Source organism: Apodemus sylvaticus, chromosome 17, assembly GCF_947179515.1.
Source record: "Apodemus sylvaticus chromosome 17, mApoSyl1.1, whole genome shotgun sequence".
NCBI lineage: Eukaryota > Metazoa > Chordata > Mammalia > Rodentia > Muridae > Apodemus > Apodemus sylvaticus.
The window spans coordinates 71,057,404-71,063,403 of NC_067488.1; positions in this window are offsets into that span (position 1 = coordinate 71,057,404).

Below are 6,000 nucleotides of genomic sequence, written 5' to 3' on the forward strand. Positions count from 1 at the left end.
ACTTTCTTTTGGGACATCAGCAGAGGAGGAAGGTCAGCTGGGTGCTTTCTCTGCCTCTCTGAGCTAGCAGGTTTTCACCCCAGCATCTGGCTGGGTATTTTGTTTTGTTTGTTTGTTTATTTTTTCGAGACAGGGTTTCTTTGTGTAGCTCTGGCTGTCCTGGAACTCACTCTGTAGACCAGGCTGGCCTTGCTCGAACTCAGAAATCTGCCTGCCTCTGCCTCCCAAGTGCTGAGATTAAAGGCGTGCGCCACCACCACTGGGCTGGCTGGGTATTTTGTTAAAAACCAACCCATATGGGTATCCTGGGTACTGCACAGTTTGTGGGTAACAGTATGAATAGCTACCACCCTAGTAATATTAACAGTGGTGGGGGCGGGGCTGGAGGGATGGCTCAGCGGGTAAGAGCTCCGACTGCTATTGCTCAAATCATGCTAAGGTCATGAGTTTAAATCCTAGCACCCACATGGTGGCTCACAACCATCCGTAAAGAGATCTAACTCCCTCTTCTGGCGTCTGAAGACAGTTACAGTGTACCTACCTATAATAAATTCATAAACAAACATTAACAGTGGTGAAGTGGAATGCCTACCTTGTTAATGATCAGGTATCTTGTTAACTACAGCGGATTCATTAGTTCCAGATAACCAAACCACAGAATCAAAAACCATAAGCCCTGGTAAAGTCTTTAAACTTCCCTCTGAAACATCACGAGCCAGGCCTCCATATGCACCGTTCTCAACAGTCTGACCTTCCGGAAAAGCTCCCACAGAACAGCTCGCTGAGCTCGCTACACTCAATGGCTTTTCTAGCCCAAAGTTCCAAAGCCCTTCCACAAAAAGATCAATCACAGCAACATCCGCCCCTGTACCAACTTGTCTTAGGGTTTCTATTGCTGCAACAAAATATCAAGACCAAAAGCAGGTAGGGGAGGAAAGGGTTAGCCATCAAAGGCTGCGGCTGCGGCTGCAGAGGGGAGCTGCTTACCAGCTTGCTCTCAGGGTTTCCTCAGCCTACTCTCTTACAGAACGCAGGACCACCAGCCCAAGGATGGTACCACCCACAGTGGGCTGGGGCCTCCCCCATCAATCACTAAGAAAATGCCTTACAGCTGGATCTTATGGAGACATCTTCTCAATTAAATATTCCCTCCTCTCAGATATCGCCTTTGCGTGTCAAGCTGGCATAAGACTGGCCAACACAAGTGGTGACGACCACTGTTCCAGCCTCTTCGATTCTCCTTCCTGCTCCACCAACGCTGACCCTGGTTCTAATCAGATATCCATCAATCATTAGCATACAAAGATGTGCGGATTTGTAGAGTCCAGAGATTTTGTTTTTGTTTTTTCCAGACAGGGTTTCTCTGTAGTCCTGGAACTTACTCTGTAGACCAGGCTGGTCTCAAATTCAGAAATCCTCCTGCCTCTGTCTCCTAAGTGCTGGGATTAAAGACATGCACCACCACTGCCCGGTGAGTCCAGAAATTTTATGAGTCATATTCAAAGAAACAAAGACCAAATAATATATGTTTTACAAAATCCTGTGACTTCTATTTTCTAAGTCGTTCCAGGTGCTTCCCATAGAGTTTGTTCCTTTTGTGGTATATAGTTCCTGCTTCTCCTACATTTTGATATGTTGTGTTTTCATTTTCATTCAGTTCAAAATATTTTAAAAATTCCTAATGATTCCTTTGCCTCTTGGACCATTTTAAGGTCTTTTTAAATTCTAAATTCTTGGGGATTTCCCAATTACTGACTTTGCTTTTTCTTTTCTTCTTTGATTCTTTGGGTTTTGTTGTTATTGTTGCTGTTTTAGTTTCGTTATTTTGGGGTTTTTTTTGATATGCTTAATTTGGTGTGTTTTGTTTGGTTATTTTGCTTTGTTTGGAGACAGGGTTTCATCACATTAGTCCTTAAAGACCTGGAACTCTGAAGATGAGGCTGGTCTTGAACTCACAGAGGTCAACCTGTCTTTTCCTCCTGAGTGTTGAGGGAAAAGGCATGTGCTACCATACCTGGTTTATTTTGTTATTTTTATTTTGAGATAGGGTCTCTTGTAGCCCAGGCTAGCCTCAAAACCCTGATCTTCCTGCCTCCATTTCCCAAGTGATAAGATTAGCTGTATCTATGCACCATCATGACTATCTGAGCTGTCCTGGAACTCACTCTGTAGACCAGACTGACCTTGAACTCAGAACTCAGGAATCCACCTGCCTCTGCCTCCTGAGTACTGGGACTAAAGGTATGTGCCACCATCTTATTTACATACTTTCACATTCTTTTTCATTTTAGTTTATTAAATAGTGTCTTCCTGTTTAGACTAAGCTTTTCTAGAATCCATTATGTAGCCCAGGCTGGCCTCAAACTTTTTTCTTATCATTTTGCATCAGCTTTCTAAATGCTGGATTTAGAATCCTCAGACACCACAGCTATCTTTTTGTTGTTGTTGTTGTTTTGTTTTTTTGGGTTTTTTTTTTTGTTGTTGTTGTTGTGGTTGGTTTTTTGGATTTGGTTTTTTCAAGACAGGGTTTCTCTATTATAGCCCTGGCTGTCCTAGAACTCACTCTGTAGACCGGGCTGGCCTCAAACTCAGAAATCCGCCTACCTCTGACTCTCAGAGTGCTGGGATTACAGACGTGCGCCACCACCACCCGGCTACACCACAGCTATCTTAAACTGCCATTATTTACTTATTGTGGGTGTGTGTGTGTGAGCCTGAAAGAGTTTCTGTGCAGGCTGGAGAGATGGCTCAGCAGTTGAGAGCACTCCTCTTCCAGAGGTTCCAAGTTCAATCCCCAGCAGCTCACAACCATATGTAATGGAATCCGATGCCCTGTGTCTGAAGATAGCGACAGTGTACTCATATAAAAAAAAGAAAAAAGAGAGAGAGAGAATCTGTGTACCGCATGTGTGTAAGTGCCCTCTGACCTGGTGGCAGATCCCCCAGGACCTGGGGTTACTGGCTGCAGTCACCGCCCAGCGTGGGCGCCTGATCTCTGCAACACCACCCCGCGCGCCATCCCCGCGGCGCCAACCCCACAGCGTCTCTGCCACTGTCCCTCTCCAGACCCAGTTTTCACTAGTTTCAATCTTTCACATTTTAAATGTTCCTTCTTAAGAACTGAAGTTGCCGACTTTCCCAAGTCAGAAACTAAGCATCAATTTGGTGGTTAGAAATGGAGAAGTGGGTGGGGCTGGGGGCGGAACTGTAGCCAAACGAAATATGTGGAATTTGGAATGGAAATTCTGTGGTGGGCCATTTGGAACCGGGGAAAATTCAGCTCTTTGTGCAGCGACTGCAGTTTTTAAAAAGTGCGTCTTGTTTGTTTGTTTCTGCTTTGCTTGCTCTCAGCTGCTCTATGACCCTTCCCGTGGTCACCCTGGGGCTGTCAGACACTGAAACATTTGCTTTTCTCTGTGTCAGTTAGGTTTCTTTCCACCACCACCACCCCCACACAGGATTTTTTTTTAAAATGTGCATTGGTGTTTTGCCTGCCTGTAGGTCTGGGTGAGAGTGTCTAGTTCCCTGGAGCTGGAGTTACAGACATCGGTCAGCTGCCAAGTGGGTTTTGGGAATTGAACCTTGGTCCTTTGGAAGTGACCTTAACCACTGAGCCATCTCTCCAGCCGAGCGGCAGTCAGCTCTTTTAACATTTTCCTCTAACTACTGGGGATCATACCCATGGCCTTGGCCATCCTAGGGGCTCCAGCTGGTCTTGAGTTTGCATTCCTTCTGGCTCCGCCCCCTGAGCAGGCTGATCGACATTCTGGCTCCGCCCCCTGAGCAGGCTGATCGACATTCTGGCTCCGCCCCCTGAGCAGGCTGATAGACCTGTCTACTGTGGCGGCTCTTCTAGCTCTCAGAAGGTGGTCACCATAATTCCACGGATCCTTGATGCCTGATGTTGTCCTTCAGTGTCACCTCCAATCAGCAATGACCTCTGTTCCACTCCTTATTTAGAAGTCTTCGGTGTTTCTCTAGTGTTCTTAAAAGGTTAAGTGTTCCTGGAGCCTCTTGAACGCATATGCTTATCAGTGCTGTGGTTTTCTCGACCAATTTTGTATGTATGTATGTATGTATGCATGTGAAGTATGTGTATGTATTTATGTATAATATGTACACATCTAATCTAAATGCACATTGTGTACAATGTACTTGAATATTATGCTTGTGCATTTGTGTGTGTGTGAGTGTGTGAGTGTGTGTGTGTGTAGAACTGGTTCTCTCCTTCAACTTTATGTGGTTTCTGGTGTTCAAATTCAGGTGGTCAGATGGTGAGATGACTTACAGGGTAAAGGTGCTTGCTGCCAAGACAAATAATTCCAATTATAGCCCTAGGACCCACAAGGTCAGGTGTGATAGTTCCCTCAAGCTGTCCTCTGACCTTCACACACACACACACACACACACACACATACATCAGGAGAGGGAGAGGGGGGAAGGAAATAAACTGGCCTGGAGAGATGGCTCACAAATTAAGTAAGATCCCATACTGCGTCTGCATTTGGTTTCCAGTACCCATGTCAGGAAGCTCACAGTCAGTCACATCCCCAGCTCTGAAGGACCTGACACCCTCTTCTGGTTTCCACTATTCTAAATCCACATGATCAAACCCGCACGTAGACATCACACTTGTACCCATAATTTAACATTTAAAAATAAACAAATAGGGGGCTGGAGAGATGGCTTAGCGGTTAAGAGCATTGACTGCTCTTCCGAAGGTCATGCGTTCAAATCCCAGCACCCACATGGTGGCTCACAACCATCCATAATGAGATCTGATGCCCTCTTCTGGTGTGTCTGAAGACAGCTATAGTGTACTTAGATATAATAATAAATAAAATCTTTAAAAATAAATAAATAAACAAATAAGGGCTGGAGAGATGGCTCAGCGGCTAAGAGCACTGACTGCTTTTCCAGAGGTTCTGAGTTCAATTCCCAGCACCCTCATGGTGACTCACAACCATCTGCAATGGGTTCTGATGCCCTCTTCCAGTGTGTCTGAGGACAGCTACAGTGTTACACATGTGCATTAAATAAAAATTTTTTAAAACTTAAAAAAATAAAATTCAACTTATTTCGAAGAGTATGGCCAAAAAGAGATAAATAGAGGCTGTAGAGATGGTCCGAGGGTGGCCTGAGGGTCCGCGTGCATCCCTGGAGCCCGCAGAGAGCTGGGCCCAGCACTGTGCACCCTGAAACCCTTGTTTCTATAGCAAGAAGCTATTCTGGGAGCAGAAGAGTTCCTGGCAGCTCAGTGAGCACCTAGCATGCAGCACACAGGGACAAACAACAAACGGGTCTTTCCTCAAACAAGGAGAAGATCAATACCCAGGGTTGTCCTCCTGCATGATGGCACATGGCCTATCTACACTAATACAGGAAAAAATATGTATGTATGTATACATACATACATATATATATACATGCACATATACACACACACAAACACACACATATGTATACACACACATATATAGGCATATGGGTTGAGCAGAGCCTAACAACCAGATTCCAGGCACCCAGAATCTGTCAGAGAATGGGAAGCATCTATCATCCCAGGGCACCACCACCAGGAGATGGGTGGCAGGGACATGAGAATCACCAGAAGTCATGGGCCAGCTAGTGGGGTGTGTGCAGCAGGGGACAAAAAAGATCCCGTCTCAAACAGGGTGGAAGGTGCAGCCCCATCCCTAAGCCTGTTCTCTGACCCCCACACATGCCCATACCCACACCCAAGAACACACACACACACACACACACACACACACACACACACGCACGCACGCTCACACCCAGATAAGGTTATGTGCATGAATAATCCCAGTTCTCAGCCTTCCCAACAGAAGGGTCCAGATCCCTCCCGCACCCTGGGCTGCAGACATTTGTTGTGTCTAATGGACCTCTCTCACCCTGCCAAGATCTCAGATACTCAGCTGGTCTCAAACTCTGTGTAGCTAAGGATGACCTTGAACTCACCATCTTCCTGCCAGGCCTTAT